Source organism: Zeugodacus cucurbitae, chromosome 3, assembly GCF_028554725.1.
Source record: "Zeugodacus cucurbitae isolate PBARC_wt_2022May chromosome 3, idZeuCucr1.2, whole genome shotgun sequence".
Classification (NCBI taxonomy): domain Eukaryota; kingdom Metazoa; phylum Arthropoda; class Insecta; order Diptera; family Tephritidae; genus Zeugodacus; species Zeugodacus cucurbitae.
This window is the reverse complement of record NC_071668.1, coordinates 60,602,336-60,625,984: the sequence shown is the minus strand read 5'-3', so window position 1 is coordinate 60,625,984 and position 23,649 is coordinate 60,602,336.

The window sequence follows — 23,649 nt, the reverse complement described above, 5'->3', positions numbered from 1 at the left end:
GAAAAATCTGTTTTCGCAAATACATTGAAAACGCAATTTTGGTGTGGAATAAGTGCACCATCTCATGACTTTGCCGTGCGTATCAAACTTCATTAGAATTTTGAATCTACCGAATTTCTATATTATTAAAAATTATCCTTAATCAATTACACGCTAGTTATAGATGTGTAAACATGTAGTTCACTAACGCCGAAGTTCGCGCTGTTTTAAAGATTTCCTTCGTTAAAGGCAAATCCGCTAGATAAAATTAATGGTGTTTTGGGGGATGGTACTCTATCACTTTGAACTGCGGAGGAATGGTTTCGAGCAGGTGAAAACGACACCAAGCCAGCCGGCGGAAGTCCTGTGACGACGAATACCGATCAAATCATGGAAAACAACGAGTTAGACTGGCATCGTTGCATCGGCCAGGAGATGGGAGTTAGTCACCAAACCATTTTAAACCATCTGCAGAAGGCTGGATACACAAAAAAGCTTGATGTTTGGGTGCCGCATGATTTGACGAAAAAAAAACAGAAGCGTCCAGGATTGGCCAACAGGAAGGGTGTAGTGTTCCGCCAGGACAACGCCAGACCACACACTACGTTGATGACTCGTCAAAAGCCACGGAAGCTGGGATGGGAGCTATTATCGTATCCAAGTGATTACCACCTGTTCCTGTACATGGCGAACGTCCTTGGTGGTGTAAATTGAACTCAAAAGAGGCTTGTGAAAAGTGGCTGTCCAAGTTCTTCGTAAATAAGGAGGGGACTTCTACGAGGGGTATTATGAAGTTGTCGTCTGAATCCGATCACTGTAAAGCATTAAATAAAAAGCAAAAAATCGGCAACCTGTTATACTGAACTCTTGGTAAGTAGCGTAGATGGATAGTCAGATGAACTACTGTCCTTACGCTGAAAAGAAAACAAAAAAACCAATAATAAACAGCGCTACTTTTACTCGATAAAAGACGGCATTTAAGTAGAGGAAGCTGCTTAGTGGATATCAAAGTGTGTACTTATGTTCTCAGCATTTTCGCAGCTGCTTTTCTGTGCAGCTTTGCTGTTTGCTTCTGTTACAAGTGGACAACTTTTTAAACTATTAATTTCAAGCCTGAAAGCGTGGCTATAATTGGCTAGCACTACGATAGGCGGCATCGCGGTAGAAAAGTCAGATGTTGATTCGACGCATTATGCTCTCTAAGTTAGAGGCTTCACTTTTGCCTCTTTCGCTTTCAACTTCTTTCGCTTCGATCTATTGTAGTCAAAAAGTACCGTTTAAATCATAAACTAGATCGCTGATAGCAATATTTTCTTGGTGTATTGGTGGAGGAAGGGATCATGTGTAGAAGTTCACGTAAGTGAGGAAAGTTTCTGATTGCCATTCACTTGGGACTGGCCAGAAACGATTCTTCTCCACATGGTTCAAAAAGCTCACGACTAACGGTTTTAGGTCAAGTATCCTCTGTGTAGCCAACAAACAACCGTTTGGAGGCGAGCTATAGTAAGAAGGCGAATAAGGTTCTATCGAGCGTACCACGGTCAACAAACTCATTGGAGCTTATCAGTGTGACTTTAGACCTGGAATTTGACCAGATATCATCTATTTCTTACCATTTTTATTTTATCAAACAGAATATATTATGAAATATTAAAATTTAATTCTCGTTCTCATTTCTCGTTCTATTTTCCACTCTACTTTTTGAGAATACTAGAAGGCGGCATTCAAACTATTTTTATTTCGTGTTTGCATTTTATCACATCATGTGTTCATTTTTATGGAGATATATACTTTTGTGAATCATATCTACCTTTTTTATGGCAGTTTTTTCATTTTCAATTCAAATAATAAAACTTCTTAAGTGCAAACAATTGTCGCGACTATGTGTCAGTGAATAATTTAAAGCTTTTAAGGCTCTGAAGCTATTAAAAATGCTAATATTTCTCCTACTAACGTCAGAAAAAACTCTATCGAAAGTTTTTCCAACAGGTTAAGGGGAAGGTATGCAAGTACAACAATATGAGAAAGTTTAGCTTGTTTTCTTGTGAATGGAGAATCACTCCACTGATTAAGTATCAGTCTTAATATCTGCAGCTTCTTGACTTTAAAAAACTCATCTAGTGAACCCAAAGTCTAAGTTTTCGATTAAATAAAATAGAACATATCTCTATTTCTAACAAGTAAGGAAGGGCTAAGTTCGGGTGTACCGAACATTTTATACTCTCGCAATTTATTTATTTACCTTTATTAATATTATAAAATACACAATTTGACCCACATATTCGTCATATATATTGTATAAAGTCCATTGAAAGTTGGAAACCCTAATATTAGGTTAGAAGTACCGAGGTCTTCATATTCGATATATGGGGCCTTGACAACCTATGGTCCGATTTCGATGATTTTTAGAATGGGGCTGCCACACTATAAACGTAGTATTTGTGCAAAGTTCTGCATCAATATCTTCACTAGTGCTTACTTTATATATTGTAAAGTTAACGATTCAGATCGTCTTCAAAGTTCTGGTATATAGGAAGACAGTTTGCGTATACTCATGAAATACACAAAAAATTTGTCAAAATTAATTTAAATTTGATTGAAATAAGCGATTTTCAGTTTTGGGGGCAATTTTCAGCATTAAGAGTTTTCCTTATCGCGGAAACTAACTGGATTACTTGCGTGAAACTTTTGCGTCACTTCTTGATATTGACAACAAATAATTTGCAACTTGTTGGACCAATATATTGTATTTCTATGAAGTTATGTTGCACCAGGAATTTCAGCAGATTAAAGTAGTACTATGAAATTAATTTTATTTGCTCCAAAGAATCGCGAATTTTATAATATAGGAATGATGGTGAACGGGTTAATAATTAATACAACGCTATAATATTATACAAACGCTCTGCTAAACGCAAGCACTTTCATTTTTGCATTTGCACATTATTTTATTGTAATATTCTTCTTTTTTAAAGTTTCCACTTCTCATAAAATTGTATTTTAATTAGGATGGTCAATTTCCCTCTATTAGTAATAAAAGTAATTGTACGGAATATAGAATAATAAACACTCGAAGATTTTGGCCAGACTTGATCACATATAATATTTTTGACTTTCTAGCGAAATTTCACTTTTATTATTCATATGAGACAACAATAACAAACTACCACGGCATTTACATTTATATTAGCTGTTTAAGCATATACATGTAACATAATCAAATCCGACGTTATACGTTCTACCAACAGACATTTTTCTACATTCAACTTTGAACTAAGGCACTCTGACCGAAATCATGCTTATATTCATAATAATAGAAGTTCATGCGGAAGGTTAAGCGGACCTTACACAACCGTTAACGACGATTTCCGAAATTGAACTAAACCAATTTGTTAACGAAGCGCACAATAATACATGTGAATCAGACTAGCGAAGTCATCCCATGGTCCTGAAACAACTACGTTTGCTAACGAAAAAGGTAAACTAATAACAATAGCGCTGCTTAACGAAACATCGAAAGACGTAAACGAAGCGTCATCTCATACTATATTTGTTTATAGCTTTGTAAGTGTATGTGTACGGGAGCAATGTCATTTCGTCAACACACAAGTGACGAATGAAATTTGTCGAAAACCCGTTTAGTGAAACAAAATCACGAAGTTGATGCTTCGAAAGCCGAGATGTCCTCAACAATTGGCAAGCACTCGTCGGATTCGTTCCTGAGGACAATGATTTTTGGTAAATGTATAAATGTATAAATGTTCGAAATAATAAAGAGCATAGAAATAATTTTCGTTCCGAAAAAAGACTGATAAACGATTTATACAGAGATACTTACTTTATACTTGTAAGAGTAAAGGCAACAATAAATGAGTGTACAATATTTTCGAAAGGCTCTTTCATATTTATTTAGCTAAAATTCTTCTCTTCTATTTTCCTAAGTTTAACATTGTCCTACATGTACACAGCCCAAGAGAGTTAAACAGGCGAGAATAATGTGACATTATCAACGGACCAGCACTTTCTACAATTTTTGAATTTTATCTCACTCTTATGGCATCTTTATAAGACCTCAATGATACATCGTTTATATATGTCAGAATAATGATAATCAATTTGTTTAAGTTGTTTATGTCTCGCACCGGTATTGAGCAGAACAGAGCATAAGTCCGAATAATGAGAGGGCATGTAGAGAGTTTAGCATCAATAGGAACAGAATATTTTACGACTTATGTAGAGATTTCATATAAGAGTTAAATAATCGAGAAATAAATAAACATAAGAAGAGTAATTCCGAAAAAAGCCTTCGAACTTGTCTAACTAACATCAGAGAACGTACATTATTGTTAAAGATCTCTGCTATTGTCTCTGTTCCTAATATTATCTAACATTGATATGAAGTATGAATACTATAAATCTCTCTTCCCACCATCTCTAATTTTTATTTAACTATTCGAAGAACTGCGTTCAGAAATTTATATACACATTTATATGAGTAAACAATTTTAATGTAGGTCAGTTTTGTTTACCATCATTTTGAGTGACTATTATATAATATAATTCAATGAGTGAGAGACTGCATAAATTCGCCACAAATTAACTTCATCTTCGAAACTTGAACTCAACAATAAGAGTATTTAATATATGTGTACTCGGGTGAGTAAAACGTATCGAGATTTTGCAAAAGAGTAATACCGCAAATGAATCTGAGTGTCTTTGTGAGTTTGAGTGAGCAGGTAACTGCAATTCTAAAGCAATAAGCCATATAAATGAGGAACAATTCGTCACGTATTTAATGCATAGATACGTATCTAATTATTTTTGATCAATGAATCGGTAGTTGAACATACTTCATACTCATATGCTCATAACTACCGCACTCATACCTGTAGAGTCCACATTTGGAATCGCGTTTTCGAAGTGTGAGTAGATGTTTGACTTTTTGCTTTCATCAATTTTGTTGTTTACATATGTTTGTGCGTATGGATGTGTTGCAGCGGTTTTTATATTTACGATGCCATTATTTCCCGCACTCATTGCCGCCTGTCGTGTGTATTTAAAAAATGCGGCTTACAATGCAATGCAATTGCACATTTATGTGCTTTGCAGTTAAACTGCGGCAAAAGTTATACAAACGACATTTTACGCATTAAATATAAAGAGACTGAACTGAGAAGTTAACAGGCCATATATAGCTTCGGTATAGCTCTGCCGCCGATTTTATAGCTAATGACAGAGTACTGGCTAAGTAAATGTTAGGATGCATTCAATTATTTCAAATGCTGATGATATTTTATGTGGCGTGGATCAGTTTGGTGTTGACAACGATTTCGTTATTAGTTTAGTAACCGCTTATAAGTAAGTAGTAAATCTGGTAGCTGTTAGAGGACGTTGAAATTCGGAGAACCTTTAACAACAATCTAATAACATTGAATTTCGGAGAACTCAAAGAAGCTCCAAACATTTATTAGAAGAAAATCCCCTTACAAGTTTTAATGATATAAATGCTATTATAAGCATGGCAATTACCTTAATCATGATGTGTTTAAGTCATTATTCGATATTTCGAGGGAGAAAAAGTTTCATTTATTTCTGTTTATTGCATTAGTTATCTTCGTGAAAAAATATCTGCTTATTAAGCATTTCCTCTTATATCCTGAAACACATCTGATAGTTCTTAACACAAAAAATTTGACGAAATTTCGAGAAAATGTGTTCCACTTGTTTATAGATGCTTCACTTAAGATATGTTCTAATGTGTCCCAAACAAAAACCTTAAATTTCAAATTTCTCCTCACACATTCAAATCAGGTGAAATGAAATTTCCTTGAAGAGAATGACATTTTGATTAGCATGATTTCTCAAAGGTTGAGTAGCAGTAAAATTGAGGGAGAAAATAATATATTACGCTTATGCTATCTTCTATCTTCAAGAACAAAATTTACAAATTAACATTAAACTATTCCATATATCCACTTTGTGACTTATGTAATGTGAAATTTTTAACTTGTAACACATGCGCACAGGAAACCAGTAATAACTAACAGTTTGTGCTTCCAATGTTAATACTATAACGTATTTCCAGCATTTTCTTCCTTATCTGCATGAGGTCTTCGTCATTTGTTATCATCCTAATCATTTTTGTAGTCAGTATTACACTGTAAGTAGTTTACTCCTAATTAACGATTAAGTGATAAAAAACTATTTTTGTTTTCAGCTTTTATTTTCGTAAATGACATTTAGGAATATAAACAAAATATTTTTAATGATATTCTCACATTTTTCAAGAATTCATGTAAATTTAAGCATAAATAAATCATCATTTGCCTCAAACACAACCACCGATAAGTTTACAAGAATTACTACTATTTTAATATAAAATATTCTATAGAATTTCTTAAATCAGATATAGATAGTTTGGACCTCTTCATAATCACCATTCAATTTATGGCATAAGATATTCATTTGAAAAACCACTGATTATGAAATGCATTCACATTGCCTTCGCAAGCGATTTCAACACCAATTGTCCCGTTGGTTGTTTGGCATCATATCTTAATACGCTTTACTCAATAATTTCCATAATTCAGTAACTCATTGGCGCATTAAACTGGTCTAATATTTTTAAAGTTTTTTTTGTAGTAACAAACACTTTCAGGTGTATCACTTGAATCTGAAATAGTAATTGCGACGAAGGTGATAAATCTATTTCGACGCAATAATTCTATTTAGTTATTTTTAATCTACTTACATGCATATACTACTATACTTTAAAAGTATTAGCTTATGGTTACAACATAGTTTTCTTTCATTATACCAGCTTGAAACTGTTTAATTAAGTGGATCCTCACAATACTGTTGCTATTGCTGTAAGTGTATTTGCTATTGTTGTGGTTTAGTTTAAGTAAGCTCGCTTATAGATTATGTGGTTTTGTAATTAAAATACCTGCGGTCACTTTCTACATGTATACTATAAGAGAATGTTAAAATGTAGAGGTATAGCGTTAATACTTGTTAAAGATACCGGTTGTACTTTTACCATGTTGACGTATGAACAAAAAATGTATGTATGTAAAAACCGAAAAATAATAATGTGGAATAAAATATATGCGTAGCACATATCGTCGTGTTTGAAAGCACGAATGTTACTCATACGCCAAGTCCAATAAAAATAATATGCTAAAGAAATTATAATTATAATATACATATATCTCAATGGACCGATACAAATAGATTTTTCTTCTATCAAATTTATGTCGCATGGAATAATGGTGAAGCATACGTAAATGTATAGCAAATACATTTGGTAAATAGCGACAAATATGTAACTAAATCCAAACTTATTCGCTGACTCATAAAGTCAATCACAAATTAGTTTTCAATTCAAATCAGTTATCGGCTTCACGTAAAAACAAAATATTGGAAAGTAGACTTTTTATGAATGCTTCTTGATTTTTATAAGAATTGCGAATTATTTGCTTGCCATTTCGGGTGTGGTGTGAGTTGGTTATGTAAGATCGAAGTCGGAAGAATCAAAAATCAAAGTGATTTTGTTACAAAGTAGACATGTGCAGAAATTTGCAGGATTCTGGCTTCTTGACTGGTGTAGAAAACGCGTACGCGGTTATAGCCGAGTCCACAACAGCGTGCCACGCTCTCCTTTTGGCAGTTTGGCGCCAATTGGTAATACCAAGGAAAGACAGGTCCTTCTCCACCTGGTCCTTCCATCGGAGTGGAGGCCTCCCTCTTCCTCAGCTTCCACCAGCGGGTACTGCATCGAATACTTTCAGAGCTGGAGCACTTTCATCCATTCGAACAACATGACCTAGCCAGCGTAGCCGCTATGGACTATGTCTATGTCGTCGAACAACACATATAGCTCATCATTCCATCTTCTGCAGTATTCGCCGTTGCCAATGTTTAAGGGATCATAAATCTTCCGCAAAACCTTTCTCTCCAAAACTCCTAGTGAAGTCTCATCGGATGTTGACACCGTCCACGCATCTGCACCATAAAGTAGGACGGGAATGATGAGGGACTTGTAGAGTTTAGTTTTTGTTCGTTGAGAGAGGACTTTACATTTCAATTGCCAACTCAGTCCATAGTAACACCTGTTGGCAAGAGTGATTCTGCGTTGGATTTCAAGGCTGACATTATTATCGGTGTTAATGCTGGTTCCTAGGTACAACAAATTATCTACAACTTCAAAGTTATAACTGTCAACAGTGACGTGGGAGCCAAGACGCGAATGCGCTAACTGTTTCTTTGATGACAGGATATATTTGAATAGCTCGGCCGGCATTGGCCCTCGCCTTGTTGTTCTTCAAGCGGGTGATTGCTATTCTAATTTCTTCACGGTCGGGCAATGGAACATCTGTTCCATCGTGGTCGATTGGGGAATCGGGTTCGCCATCTCCAGGTGTTGTACTTTCACTGCCATTCAGCAGGCTGGAGAAGTGTTCCCTCCACAAACTCAGTATACTCTGATCATCAACAACTAGATCACCTCTGGGGGTCCTACAGGAGGAGCACACTCCGGTCTTGAAACCTTCAGTTAGTCGCCGGATCTTTTCGTAAAATTTTCGAGCATTACCCCTGTCGGCCAGCTTGTCAAGCTCTTCATACTCATGCATTTCGGCCTCTTTCTTTTTTTTTGTCTGCAAATGCGTCTCGCTTCCCTCTTCAGCTCTCGGTATCTTTCCCATCCCGCTCGTGTTGCGGCCGATCGCAACATTGCGATGTAGGCAGTCTGTTTTCTCTCCACTGCGAGAAGACAATCCTTATAATACCAGCTGTTTTTTTGACTTTCCGAAAGCCAATGGTTTCGGTTGCAGCTGTACGTAAGGAGTTTGATATGCCATCCCACAGTTCCCTTATACCAAGATGCTGATGAGTGCTCTCAGAGAGCAGGAGTGCAAGTCCAGTGTTTGTTGACGTGTGCGCTTTTCTACACAGATGCGGGTGCGTATCTTAGCTGCTACAAGATAGTGGTCCGAGACGTACACACATCAAAAACATTGGAGACATGTCGTCCATCTATCACAACCTGATCGATCTGGTTGCGAGTGATTCGATCCGGGGACAGCCAAGTAGCTTGTTGGATTTTCTTATGGTGGAATCTAGTACTACAGACGACCATATTTCGGGCCCAGGCGAAGTCGATCAGCCTCAGACCGTTTGGCGATGTTTCGTCATGGAGGCTGAATTTTCCGACTGTTGTGAGACAACTTCTTTACCCACTCTATCGTTGAAATCGCCAAACACGATTTTGACATCGTGACACCATAAAACGTTTACTTTCTCACAATTTTTAATGAGTTTTTGCTTTCTCCTGACTTTTGAAAAATGTACTTATGCAAAGGAGTCGTAAGGATTTATTTAACGTCTTTCCTACCTGAGAGTATGTAGGCAATTTCAATTACCTTCAGTAGCTGCACGTTGAATTTATACGTTTACCTAGTTAGCGTACAAATTTGTAATTTCCACTTTTTCGAAGCTCTAATACCACCTAATCTTTGTAAAGATACATGTGAGTGCACTCCACAACTGTTTCTTTGTTTCATATCACATGCAAAATGAAAGGTGCCACGACATTTTTACATACTCCACGCCTCTTTTGACTTGAATTAGCAACAGTTGACTTGAATTGACTTCATCCGTCTTTTCATCTGGTTATACGTTCTTACATGTCTTATTGGTTTCGTTTCCTTATTTTTATTCGCAAAATAGCTTTTATGCTCAGCTAAAAGCCATTTACTTTCAAATGTCATATTTTGCCGACTTTTTGCTCTTCTTCGCTATTGGCCACGCCTATACATATTCTGTGCTACAAGGCACTGTGACGCTGCGGCAGTTCAGTTGTCATTGGAATTTATTATGACTTTTATTATTAGCATAATTAAAAGCATGCCAAGCAGCAATGATAACAAATTGTACATAATGCGCCATATATTGAATTTAACATAGTGCCAAAGTGCTATATTTATATTTAATAATTATTAACTTATTTAATCTAACTACTTACTTTAGATGATTGTGTGTAAGTACAATCTGCTGAAGCTTTTTTACATCTTTTACATTCATCAAAAAATTATTCATTCATGGTTGCATTTATCTTTTTCTTGATAGGGAATGCATTTTTTTGCAAGCTTCCATAACTCTTCCATTATAGCATTTCAATGACAGTAGTGTCATAAATATTCCCTTGTCTGCTTTTAGGCACTAAAGATAGAAATTCGATGGCGTTCTGAGCAATGATATTTGGCATATTAAGTGTTTTTCAATAGGGGCGCTACAAAGTTTTTTTTAATCAAACAGTTTGGGATATCAATGAAATTATGTATTGCTGTAAAAGTACCTTCGATGTCATTATGTATGGAACTCGATTTCTTTTGCATGGCCAAAACGGGCTAAACATCCGTACGCTGAGCCCAATTTCGACGTTTTTCAAGCATAAATCGGCGGATACTGCTGAAGTTTTATGTCCGATATTCGTAGGATGTTCATCTTGTTGGCATAGACCATAGACTTGACGAAGCCCCATAGGAATTAGTGTAATGGTTAAGGTCACTGACTCCGAATTTCGGTAGTAAATTTTAATAATTTCGACTCTTTGTTGGATCGTATATCTTTCCATGGCGTGCCATTTCATCACTACTGAGGAGAAATGTCAAATGACCGGGAAAAATATTGCGTCATTTGCTGTTCTACCGGTCTACTTTTGTAGCATCCCTAATGCAAAACCGCTCGATATATATATATATTAGAGTGGGTAAATTTTTTTCTTGACAAAGCGGTTATCAAAATCATAAACTACGATGAATTCTAAGAAAATTTGCCCAAGAAACCATGGGTCTAAAATAAAAATCGAGCTTCCGGTTTTTAACGAGAAACTTTCGTATTTTGTATTTTGTAAAAAAAAAATCCAATTCCTATTCCACTGTCGATTGTTTGCTTGTTTTGTAGATATCGAAGCTAATTTGCTCAAATTTGGTATGTGATGTTGTATTTAAGCAGAACCCCACTTATGAGTTCATATGTATATCTATGGAACCATCTCACCGATTTTTTTCAAATACTGTATATGTATTACATTATGCCCATGTAAGCGCTTTGTGCATTTTTTTTACTCCATAAAAATTGACCCACCCTAATATATATATTTGGCGTAGGAACCGCTTTTAAGCGATTATAGCCGAATCCACCAGAGCGTGCCACTCATTCCACCTTTTTGCTTTTTGGCGCCAACTGGAAACACCAAGTGAAGCCAGGTCACTTTGCACTTGGTCCTTCCACCGGAGTGGAGGTCGTCCTCTTCCGCGCGGCTTCCTCCAGCGGGTACTGCATCGAATACTTTCAGAGCTGGAGTGTTTTCTTCCATCCGTACAACATGACCTAGCCAGCGTAGCCGCTGTCTTCTTATTCGCTGAACTATGTCAATGTCGTCGTATAAATCGTACAGCGCATCGTTCCATCGTCTGCGGTATTAGAGGACCATAAATCTTGCGCAAAACCTTTCTCTCGAAAACCCCAAGAGTCGTCTCATCGGATGTTGTCATCGTCCACACTTCAGCGCCATACATCAGGACGGGAATAATGAGCGACTTATAGAGTTTGATTTTGGTTCGTCGAGAGAGGACTTTACTTTTCAATTGCCTACTCAGTCCAAAGTAGCACCTGTTGGCAAGAGTTATTCTGCGCTGGATTTCGAGGCTGACATTGTTGGTGTTGTTAATGCTGTTAAGTCGCACGATAGTGAGTCACCCTGTCTAAAGCCTCGTTTGGTATCGAACGGCTCGGAGAGATCCTTCCCGATTCTGACGGAGCTTTTGGTGTTGCTCAACGTCAGCTTACATTGCCGTATTAGTTTTGCAGGGATACCAAATTCAGACATCGCGGTATAAAGGCAGCTCCATTTCGTGCTATCGAAGGCAGCTTTAAAATCGATAAGAGGATGGTGATTATCGATTCTTCTCTCTCGGGTCTTTTCCAAGATTTGGCGCATGTTGAATATCTGGTCCATTGTAGATTTTCCAGGTCTAAAGACACACTGGGCTTTAGTCTTTCACACAATACGCTCGACAAAACCTTATATGCGATATTGAAGAGACTTATACCACGGTAGTTGGCGCAGATTGTGGGGTCTCCCTTCTTATGGATTGGGCAGAGCACACTAAGATTCCAATCCGCTCGATACAACGGTAAATTATGTCCTATGGAACTTTATGAGCCCCGTATTTTTTATTTTGCCCTTTTATTACTTTAGCTGACTTTTTCGAGAAATGTACTTATATTTCCATATTCGTATCCAATACAGAAAAATGCACGGGACTGCAACTACTGCGACGTAAATATATTAATAAAATTGCGCTTCATTTACTGAGCTGAGTAATTGCAATGTAAAAGAACTATCGGTATACGCATATTGAATAAACCTTTCAACTCATTGCGAGAACACAAGTTTTTAAGCATATATCTGCGCGGCACGCACACACACAGAAGCGATTCAATTGCTTGGCCTACATTGACACTGCTTCAATTCAGATTCTGAAGTCGAGGCTGTCTTTCAGTTGGATTATTATCAATTAAGCTGTCAGCATATCTCTCTTGCTGCAAGTAGAGTGTAAATATTTACACATAATTGCGAGATATGCTATACAGCCATATAGTGAAGACCAGTGGAGGCAATCGTTGTGATTAATTTACATGCATTAAGCAAAAATATTCAACGTTGGTGTGAAATGATAAAACGCTACAGTTGCATAAAACAAATATTGTACATATAAGTTATATTAAATATATAAATTTATTAAATTCTAATAAATGGACTTCTGCTTGATTTTCGTTGCGCATTCACAATATTATAATATATAATAAATATGTATTTGTTATTAGAGTTTATTACCTCGTTTGTAAGTATACACCGGAAATTTTAAACATTTCACAGTTACTAATAATTATTCATTGATTATTTGCGATAATTACTTTAGCTTCTAGCAAAATGGATGATTAAATCAGAAATGTATGACAAGCAGAACAAAGATTCAAGTGACACAGCGGAATAGTACAGTTAAAAAATGAAAAGAAAACATATTTATAAAAACAAAGAATAAATACATACATGTATAAAGCACATCGGTTTGAATTAAAAGGAGTCAAGTTGATTATTTGATATTTGACTGTTACGAATTATATGGCATTTATGGAGGGTACATCGTAACAACTACTGCTCGCCTGCATGCATTGCTCTGATATACTGCCAGTTGACTCACTAAGTGACTGTTGACCATTTATGCATATTTCAGTGATTTCTGGCATTGGTTGATGGCGCGGATATAATAATAAAAGCCATAAAGAACTTGATTGTTGCATAGTAATGAAAACAAAAAGTTATTATTAGTTATTAAATTGTTTTCCTCGAAATTAAGGAATTGTCGCTAAAAAAGTTGCTAAAAACTAGATATACATATTGCACTTTTGTCCTTAGCATATACCTAAGCGTATGACAGTAGTCATACACAAACTTCGTTATATTTTTCAAGTGTGTAATTTAGCTAAGATTCACATTTTGCTTCATGTCCACCTGCAGTGATGTCCATGAGTTTGATATACAGGATATGTACATATGTAAGTATACAGTAAGAGTGGCACAAGTGCATTACATGCTTATTGAATTGTCCGACATGAGACTAAGCTAAATGAGACGCAGCAAGTGGTTGACCACCCTCATTACCTCTTAGTATTGTCTGACTTAGTTAAAGCCAGTCTATCCCATAGTATGTTGATGTGTGTGTTGATATGCTAGTACATACCTGTAGTTTGTAGGCTTCTTTTCAAAGTTAGTAAATCAAAGAGGTTATTGCGTGTAAGAAGGTATCACGTAAACCCATACACGTAGGAGTATGTCTAAGTATTTGCATGATTGTGTATTTCGTTACCTAAGTAACTTCATGATTTTTAATTGTGGTATTTGAGCCATACTTCGAGGTTAGTAGGCTGCTTCAAATATAAATGAGTGTTGGAATAGGGGTAAATGAAAAAATGTTGCTTTGATATGTTTTTACATTTATTGGTTTATATGGCCTTTTACCTCCTTCATTTTAGAACATGTTCTGCATAATTTGAATTGCAATCAAGTGTTTCAGGAAAGTGAAATCAAAATGAGCAGCCAACATGCAATATATACATACTAAATATTAAAACAAAATTACAGAACGTGCTTGCAGTCTAGTTGAAAATATTAATTTTACTTTTAAAAATTTAAATTTGCACTAATTTTACATGACTTTGTAATTTAACACGTAAGCGCAATCAATTTACCCTTTAGACATTGAAATCTCTTGATTGATTTGTTCTTCAATTCTTTAACAACCATTTTCATGTCAATGTCTTCATGTATTGATTGATGTAAAGCAGTTTAAAGAAGTAGAAAATGTATGTATATACATATGTATCCAACAAACAGCACGTGAATACACAAAAGTTTAAAGTAACAAAATTATGAGTAAGTCAAATTTTTTCCGTACAACTTTTTGTTTTCATTACTTTTATTCATTACAATATTTTTTCGTACCCTTGTTACACCATAATCACATAATAGCCACATTAAAATTCACCACACACAGCGAAATGTAAATGAGAGGGAAAACTACATCGAAAATTCTGCGCTAAAAATCAGGCCAACTATTTAATATTCATTCACCGTAAAATGATCAGTAGAATGTGGTAAACTACTTATCAACTGTAGCAAATTGAAGCTTTGTAGAAACGCGGAGGAGATGTCTTGATAGAATGCTGAAAAGCATCATTGTTCAGTCCGTATTGCTTTTTTGACTATTTTGGTTTTATCCTAATCTAAACCGGGTTATGTGTGCATATGTATAAGTCGGCAATAAGTCCAGCAAACAAAGTAGTATTTTCTTGTCAATCTAGACTATTTTACGTATGCGAGTGGCTTTAGGATGTCAATAGCAAAATATCAAGAAGTTCGACTACTCTGGCTTATGAGAGAGATTAATGGATTAGGTGTACGCTATTAATAAAGTATAGGCCTCGGTATTCTATTAACTTTAATTAGCTATGTTGTTAAATATTTATATGTTGATAAAGATATCAGATCCGCGAAAACCCGTTTTCCGTTCCAAGGACAAACATTCTACAGATAACAAGTAAATCGGTCTAATTGGTAGTTAAGTAAATATCTTTAAAAATACACACATATAACAACTTGTAAAGACAGACAGTGTCCCAATGCTAACATTTGTTTGCCACCACAACCGTTTAACAACAACATGAGCAAACAAACAAGCGCAAAACCGACATCGCATCACATCGTTTAACCAATAAACTATTTAAGCCAAATAAACTTTGCTCACTCACTTTTATATCTCGAAAGCGCGACACTTCCACAGCGGCATAGTTGAGAAAACAATTCAGGAAATGTTCTGGTTTGTATAAATAAATCATGTTTGCCGCTGGTGTTTGAAATTATGAATGAATTATATCAACAAAACATTTTTCTATTCCTCCATAGCTCAACGACAAAGTAAACTTCACAAGGGTGCAACTTTTAGACGTTATATTTAACTGACCTTTGATCACCTGTTTGAATAACTATTTGTAGACACACAGATATTTTTCAGATACCGCAGAAGCAAGTAAATCAAATTATTTTAAATAGCTGAGAAAATTACCTTTACACATGCGCACCTCTTGCATGCCCACAGGCGCATAAAAGCAAACATCCATTACCAAATTTCCACAAAGCGCCAGCTGCCTCGAAAGAAAGTAGCACGAGCACCACAAATGATGGGTTGGAATTAGTGAGCGAACTCTTGCCATTTTTTCAAAGTTATTACGGTGAATGTGTGAGAGTATGTGTGCACAAAGAAACTATAAAATGCTAAAAAATGAAGTGGCCAGTGATTCGAAAGTATCTGATTATGTACTTATACCTTTTTATGTTGACGAAATTGTATGGTGGCACTAGTATGTACACAGTCTTGCAATAGAACGTTCCGGTTAGGGTGGAACTCTTTATAATACTTTCCATGTCTATATAAATTTCATACTATATAAAATTTAATAGCTGTAGCTGTGCAGGCAAAAAGTATATGCAAACTACAATTATCCATCATTTAAAACAAAGAACTGTTTAATCATTTATTATTTTTCCACATTTTTTCAGCTTTATTATCATTTCAAAACTTTTCATGGACTTTTTAAGCAGTAATATAATAATATTCAATTATTTGTGCACTAAGCAAGCTTTTAGGCGCATAGCAGAAAAGTCGCATAAAACAAAAAGCTAATAATGAAATGTTAGTTTCCTTTTTGACGCAAGAATATAATATGCATATATATATATATATATTTGGCGTAGGAACCGCTTTAAGCGATTATAGCCGAATCCACCAGAGCGCGCCACTCATTCCTCCTTTTTGCTTTTTGGCGCCAACTTTAAACACCAAGTGAAGCCAGGTCACTTTGCACTTGGTCTTTCCACCGGAGTGGAGGTCGTCCTCTTCCGCGGCTTCCTCCAGCGGGTACTGCATCGAATACTTTCAGAGCTGGAGTGTTTTCTTCCATCCGTACAACATGACCTAGCCAGCGTAGCCGCTGTCTTTTTATTCGCTGAACTATGTCAATGTCGTCGTATAAATCGTACAGCTCATCGTTCCATCGTCTGCGGTATTCGCCGTTGCCAATGTTTAGAGGACCATAAATCTTGCGCAAAACCTTTCTCTCGAAAACCCCAAGAGTCGTCTCATCCGATGTTGTCATCGTCCACGCTTCAGCGCCATACATCAGGACGGGAATAATGAGCGACTTATAGAGTTTGATTTTGGTTCGTCGAGAGAGGACTGTACTTTTCAATTGCCTACTCAGTCCAAAGTAGCACCTGTTGGCAAGAGTGATTCTGCGTTGGATTTCAAGGCTGACATTGTTGGTGTTGTTAATGCTGGTTCCCAGATAAACGAAATTATCTACAACTTCAAAGTTATGACTGTCAACAGTGACGTGGGAGCCAAGACGCGAGTGCGCTGACTGTTTGTTTGATATTTCGTCTTGTTCTCATTCACCACCAGACCCATACGCTTCGCTTCTTTATCCAGTCTGGAAAACGCAGAACAAACGGCGCGGTTGTTGCTTCCGATGATATCAATATCATCGGCATACGCCAGGAGCTGTACACTCTTGTAGAAGATTGTACCCTCTCTATTTAGTTCTGCAGCTCGTATTATTTTTTCCAGCAATAGATTGAAGAAGTCGCACGATAGTGAGTCACCCTGTCTGAAGCCTCGTTTGGTATCGAACGGCTCGGAGAGGTCCTTCCCGATCCTGACGGAGCTTTTGGTGTTGCTCAACGTCAGCTTACATAGCCGTATTAGTTTTGCAGGGATACCAAATTCAGACATCGCGGCATAAAGGCAGCTCCTTTTCGTGCTATCGAAGGCAGCTTTAAAATCGATAAAAAGATGGTGAGTATCGATTCTTCTCTCTCGGGTCTTTTCCAAGATTTGGCGCATGGTGAATATCTGGTCAATTGTGGATTTTCCAGGTCTAAAGCCACACTGATAAGGTCCAATCAGTTCGTTGACGGTGGGCTTTAGTCTTTCACACAATACGCTCGACAAAACCTTATATGCGATATTGAAGAGACTTATACCACGGTAGTTGGCGCAGATTGTGGGGTCTCCCTTCTTATGGATTGGGCAGAGCACACTAAGATTCCAATCGTCAGGCATGCTTTCTTCCGACCATATTCTACAAAGAAGCTGATGCATGCACCTTATCAGTTCTTCGCCGCCGTATTTGAATAGCTCGGCTGGTAATCCATCGGCCCCCGCCGCTTTGTTGTTCTTCAAGCGGGTAATTTCTATTCGAATTTCTTCATGGTCGGGTAATGGAACATCTATTTCATCGTCATCGATTGGGGAATCGGGTTCGCCATCTCCTGGTGTTGTACTTTCACTGCGATTGAGCAGGTCGGAGAAGTGTTGCCTCCATAATCCCAGTGTGCTCTGGACATCCGTTACCAGATTACCTTCTCGGTCCCTACATGATAATGCTCCGGTCTTGAAACCTTCTGTTAATCGCCTCATCTTTTCATAAAATTTTCGAGCATTACCCATGTCTGCCGGCTTTTCAAGCTTTTCATACTCACGCATTTCGGCCTCTTTCTTTTTACGTCTGCAAATGCGTCTCGCTTCCCTCTTCAGTTCTCGATTCTATCCCACCCCGAACGTGTTGTGGTCGATCGCAACGTTGCGAGGTAGGCAGTCTGTTTTCTCTCCACTGCGGAACGACAATTCTCATCGTACCAACTGGTTTTTTGGCGTTGCCGGAGACCAATTGTTTCGGCTGCAGCGGTATGCAATGAGTTTGAGATGCCGTTCCACAGCTCTCTTATATCGAGATGCTGATGAGTGCTCTCAGAGAGCAGGAGTGCAAGTCGAGTAGAAAATCGTTCGGCTGTCGGTTGTGATTGCAGCTTTTCGACGTCGAACCTTCCTTGTGTTTGTTGACGGGCGTTCTTTGCTGCACAGAGGCGAGTGCGTATCTTTGCTGCTACTAGATAATGGTCCGAGTCAATGTTTGGTCCTCGGAGCGTACGCACGTCTAAAACACTGGAGACATGTCTTCCGTCTATCACAACGTGATCGATTTGATTGCGCGTGTTTCGACGCGCGTGTTTCGACGCGGGTACAGCCACGTTGCTTGATGAATTTTTTTATGCTGGAATCTGGTACTACAGACAACCATATTTCGGGCCCCAGCGAAGTCGATCAGCCTCAGGCCGTTTGGCGATGTTTCGTCATGGATGCTGAATTTTCCGACTGTTGTGCCAAAGACACCTTCTTTACCCACCCTGGCGTTAAAATCGCCAAGCACGATTTTGACATCGTGGCGGGGGCAGCGCTCATAGGTGCGTTCTAGGCGCTCATAGAAAGCATCTTTGGTCACATCGTCCTTCTCTTCCGTTGGGGCGTGGGCGCAAATCAGCGATATGTTGAAGAACCTCGCTTTGATGCGGATTGTGGCAAGACGTTCATCCACCGGGGTGAATGCCAGGACTCGGCGACGTAGTCTCTCTCCCACCACAAATCCAACACCGAATTTGCGCTCCTTTATATGGCCGCTGTAGTAGATGTCACAAGGACCCACCTTCTTCCGTCCTTGTCCCGTCCATCGCACTTCTTGGACGGCGGTGATGTCAGCCTTTAGTTGTATGAGGACATCAACCAGCTGGGCAGAGGCACCTTCCCAATTAAGAGTCCGGACATTCCAGGTGCATGCCCTCAAATCATGATCCTTAGTACGTTTGCAGGGGTCGTCATCAAAAGGGGGGTTTCTCATCCGAGGCTCGGTGTTTGTTTTCATTGGGGAGATTTTTTTATGTGGTGGGTCCCAAGCCCTACGCACAACCGCACAAGCGGGCTTCGCCTTCTCACTTTAGCTCGCCTCCAAACGGATGTCTGTTAGCTACCCAATAATATGCATAGATATATATTTACTGAATTTAGATTCTTTCCTTTTTGATAATGCGTACTGTAACATACCTGCAGGCGCTTGAAGGGGAAATTGGCATTTTGGTATGCCCGCTAATCGTAAAGGTGGTAGATAGATTGTTGTAGTTTTTAGCGACGGGATAATAGTGTAGTTATGGGCTAAGAAGAGGTCGCTGATCATTAATGATATGTCACTGCGTTTTTACGGAAAATAAAATGTTCCTTCTGGTAATGAAAGTGTTAAATACTTTTTATTAGTGATTTGATAATAAATTGATATATGATTGGAAGGAGCTTTGGTTGAACTATAAAACAATTTCTGAATGTTAGAAAAAATTAGATAGAAACAAGTAAGGAAGGGCCAAGTTCGGGTGTAACCGAAATTTTTATACTCTCGCAATTTATTTATTTAACATAATACACAATTTGACCCACATATTCGTCATATATATTGTGTAAAGTCCATTGAAAGTTGGAATCCATAATATTAGGTTAGAAGCACCGAGGTCCTCGTGTTCGATATATGGGGCCTTAAAAACCTATGTTCCGATTTCGGCGATATTTAGAATGGGTCACATAGAACGGTAACATAGTATTTGTGCAAAGTTCTGCACCGATATCTTCACTGGTACTTACTCTATATATTGTAAAGTAAACGATTCAGATTGTCTTCAAAGTTCTGGTATATAGGAAGTAGGCGTGGTTGTGGAGCGATGTAAGGAAACTATTTCGAACCAAGTTTCATTGAAATCGGTCGAGTAATTCCTGAGATATGGTTTTTGACCCATAAGTGGCCGACGCCACGTCCATTTTACATTTTATAAAAAAATCTGAGCGCAGCTTCCCTCTGCCATTTCTTATGTGAGATTTAGTGTTTCTGACGTTTTTCGTTAGTGAGTTAACCTACTTTTAGTAATTTTCAACCTAACCTTTGTGTGGGAGGTAGGCGTGGTTATTATCCGATTTCTTTCATTTTTGGACTGTATTAAGAAGTGGCTAAAAACGAACGACTGGCCATGCCCACTTCCCCAAAAAAGTACATCCTCTTCATAGTGCGATCCTTCATACCAAATTTTATTTCCATAGCTTTATTTATGGCTTAGTTATGGCACTTTATGTGTTTTCGGTTTTCGCCATTTTGTGGTTGTGGCAGTGGTCCGATTTTGCTCATTTTCATCAAGATATCTTAGTTTTTACTCAAGTTACAGCTTGCACAGACGGACGGACGGACGGACAGACAGACATTCGGATTTGAACTCCACTCTTCACCCTGATCACTTTGGTATATATAACCCTATATCTAACTCGTTTAGTTTTGGGTGTTACAAACAACCGTTATGTGAACAAAACTATAATACTCTCTTTAGCAACAATTGTTGCGAGAGTATAAAAATTACAGCAGCAAATATTGCAATAACCCACCAACTAACCGACCTAACGCCTCGATATCATCCTGGTCGCATTCCCACAGTTTTCTCGCACAATTCGCGATCAACTCCTGTGTGATGCCGATTTTCGCCTTGTTAAGCGCTACAATGTTGCGACGTCGACGACAAAGTTCTTCGCGATAGACGTATGTATTGTATGGTAAATACGACTTGGCGTGAGATGAATTCGTTATTGATATTTTGCTCACAGTTTATGTTCTTTCTATATACGATATGGTTAGTGACTATGGTTTCGCTGTAAAGGGCGTGAATTATATACTTTGAGTCAGGTAGTTTACTTTGGAAAGTTGCAGAAGCTCCCTCTGCTAGGTGATTAAATTTAAAGGCCAGCTACCTGCGCTTATCTGGTTGACTTAACATCTAAAAAACGGAACATTACCCATAAAATTTCCCAAAATGCAATTTAGAACATAATTAAACCAAAATGAGAATGAATGAAAATATTTGAAAACTTAAAAAGGAGTGTTCTGGAGAAACTAAATGCTGGGCTTACCAAAATTGTACAAAGAGATATTAATGGATTCCAAGAAGAGTTTAAAAGGGTAGATTGACATTGATTAAGTAAATTTTAAAAGTTCGTAGTCTGAAGAAAAAATGTCCATAATACACATTCCTTGAATGTATTATAGTTTTGTTTTGCTGAATAGCTAGTAAATATAATTATTTAATTATAATTAAATATAATCATTAATAATTTTTTGTCTAAAACATATAAATCTTTTAAATGTCATCATCGAAGATTATCTTCCCTCATGTTGTAGCTATACAAATGGTCGCCCGTTCGTGCACCGAAGTCCATAAATCTTCTATTCTACTCCAACATGCTTGATAACAAATGACATATGTCTGGGTTCTTGTTTATCCTAACCAAATAGCAGTCTCACACACGTTAGACAACATTTGTGTCGAACCCAAGATTTATCTTGACTCCTCACAGGAAATCCAAAATTGCCACTGTTCAATTAATGACGTTAAATATCAACGCTGAAATTTAAAAGTTAATTCTCCACACACATAACAAAAACGGTCGGTATTAAAACACTTCCGTGCTATATTTACGATGTAACAAACGAATTTATACTGTAGATTAGTTGAACAATATACGAGTATATAAGGTCAGAGATAAATATGTGGGTGTCCCAAAAAATGGATGCGATGGAAACAAAACAATTATATAATTACTCACATTTTATATGGTTTTAGTTCCGGGAGATTTGTGTTAAGTTCGACACCAGAATATACCGTACATGGAAGTGTCAGGTTGTATCTCGTCTCAGCCGAAAGGAACGATACTTTAGTGGAACAATTCAAGTTCGAGGATAGCATCTGTCTACTACACTCACTTGCAATCGGTGTGATTACTGGGCTTCAGTTCTCCAAGCTATCAAATGACTTCCCTCAGTGAAAAACTCGGAGTCGTCTGACATGCATCCATTATTAATACGTTCAAAAATTCTAGAAACAGTTCGGCCAGACATTTACCATCCCATTTTTATGAGATCGCGAAATGTTTCTGAAATTCCATGAATCATCAATTATCTGTAGGTTTAGGTATAAGAGACGTTGCTAATAATTTCTAAGAAAAAATTATGGTTTATCCATTGTGTCAAGCAAAAATCGCACTCGGCACACTTCGCGTATTTTAACGAACCCAACGAAAGCGAACACCTGTAAAGTCAACACAGGCAATATCTTATACCTGCGCTAAGGTGGATATAAAGATTGAGTGCCGACGAGATAAGCCATTCACTTTACTAAAGTCCAAAGTACAACTCATTTACGGTTTACAACAACAAACAAATAATTTAATATGGAGACACCCACTACAAAGTCTACACTGACTTATAAGTTGCTCTGCTATCGGCAGGAACTTCGACGTCCACGTCCTGTTGCCAAAAAACTTATCGATACAAAAATTGATGTGACCATTGGTTTAATCGGAGAATGCTGCAACAATATTGAGTACAGCGATTGGAATGACTTAGATGCGTTTATAAGGCAAGCGAAGTTTCGCAAATTTTTATGTAACGCTAGAGAACGCTTGTGGCCCAAAGGCGTCTCTGATGACGAAGAAGAAGAGGAAGATGCCGAGGAAAAGGCAAAAGTCAACAAACTTGTTGTTTAGCGCAAACAAATACTCCTCTGCATTACTATCAAATACTCCGAAAAGTAATAGAGATGTAATGCAGAGGAGATAAACCGCCACAAACTTCACTAATAACTTTTGCAACAAAACAATACCCGATGAGTTACAAAAACACTTCAACAAATTCGTATTCGTACATAAAATCCCGCGCAAATCGCAAGTGAAATCAGCAAGTAGAAACAAAGTATTTAACAAAAAGGAAAAATTAAACATCAACTCAACCCTAAACGTGAAAACGGAGACAACATAAATTCGACATTAATTTGCGAATATCAAAAGGAGAATATCCCCAACAACCACACATTAATCAACATTAAACAACACAAGGAATTATTCATATACAACACAGGTTATTATAATAAATTTATACTAACATTGGATACTAATTAAATATACATAAAACAATTAACAAATATTGTAAAATCACACCCTCACATATATTTGATGTATACATAAACCGAAATCAAATTGAATATACTGAAATTTTGTAAATTTAAAAATCGAAAAGACAGTAACTTTTCTTTAACGCAACATCGGCCCCAACGTCGATTCAACTCGACATTTT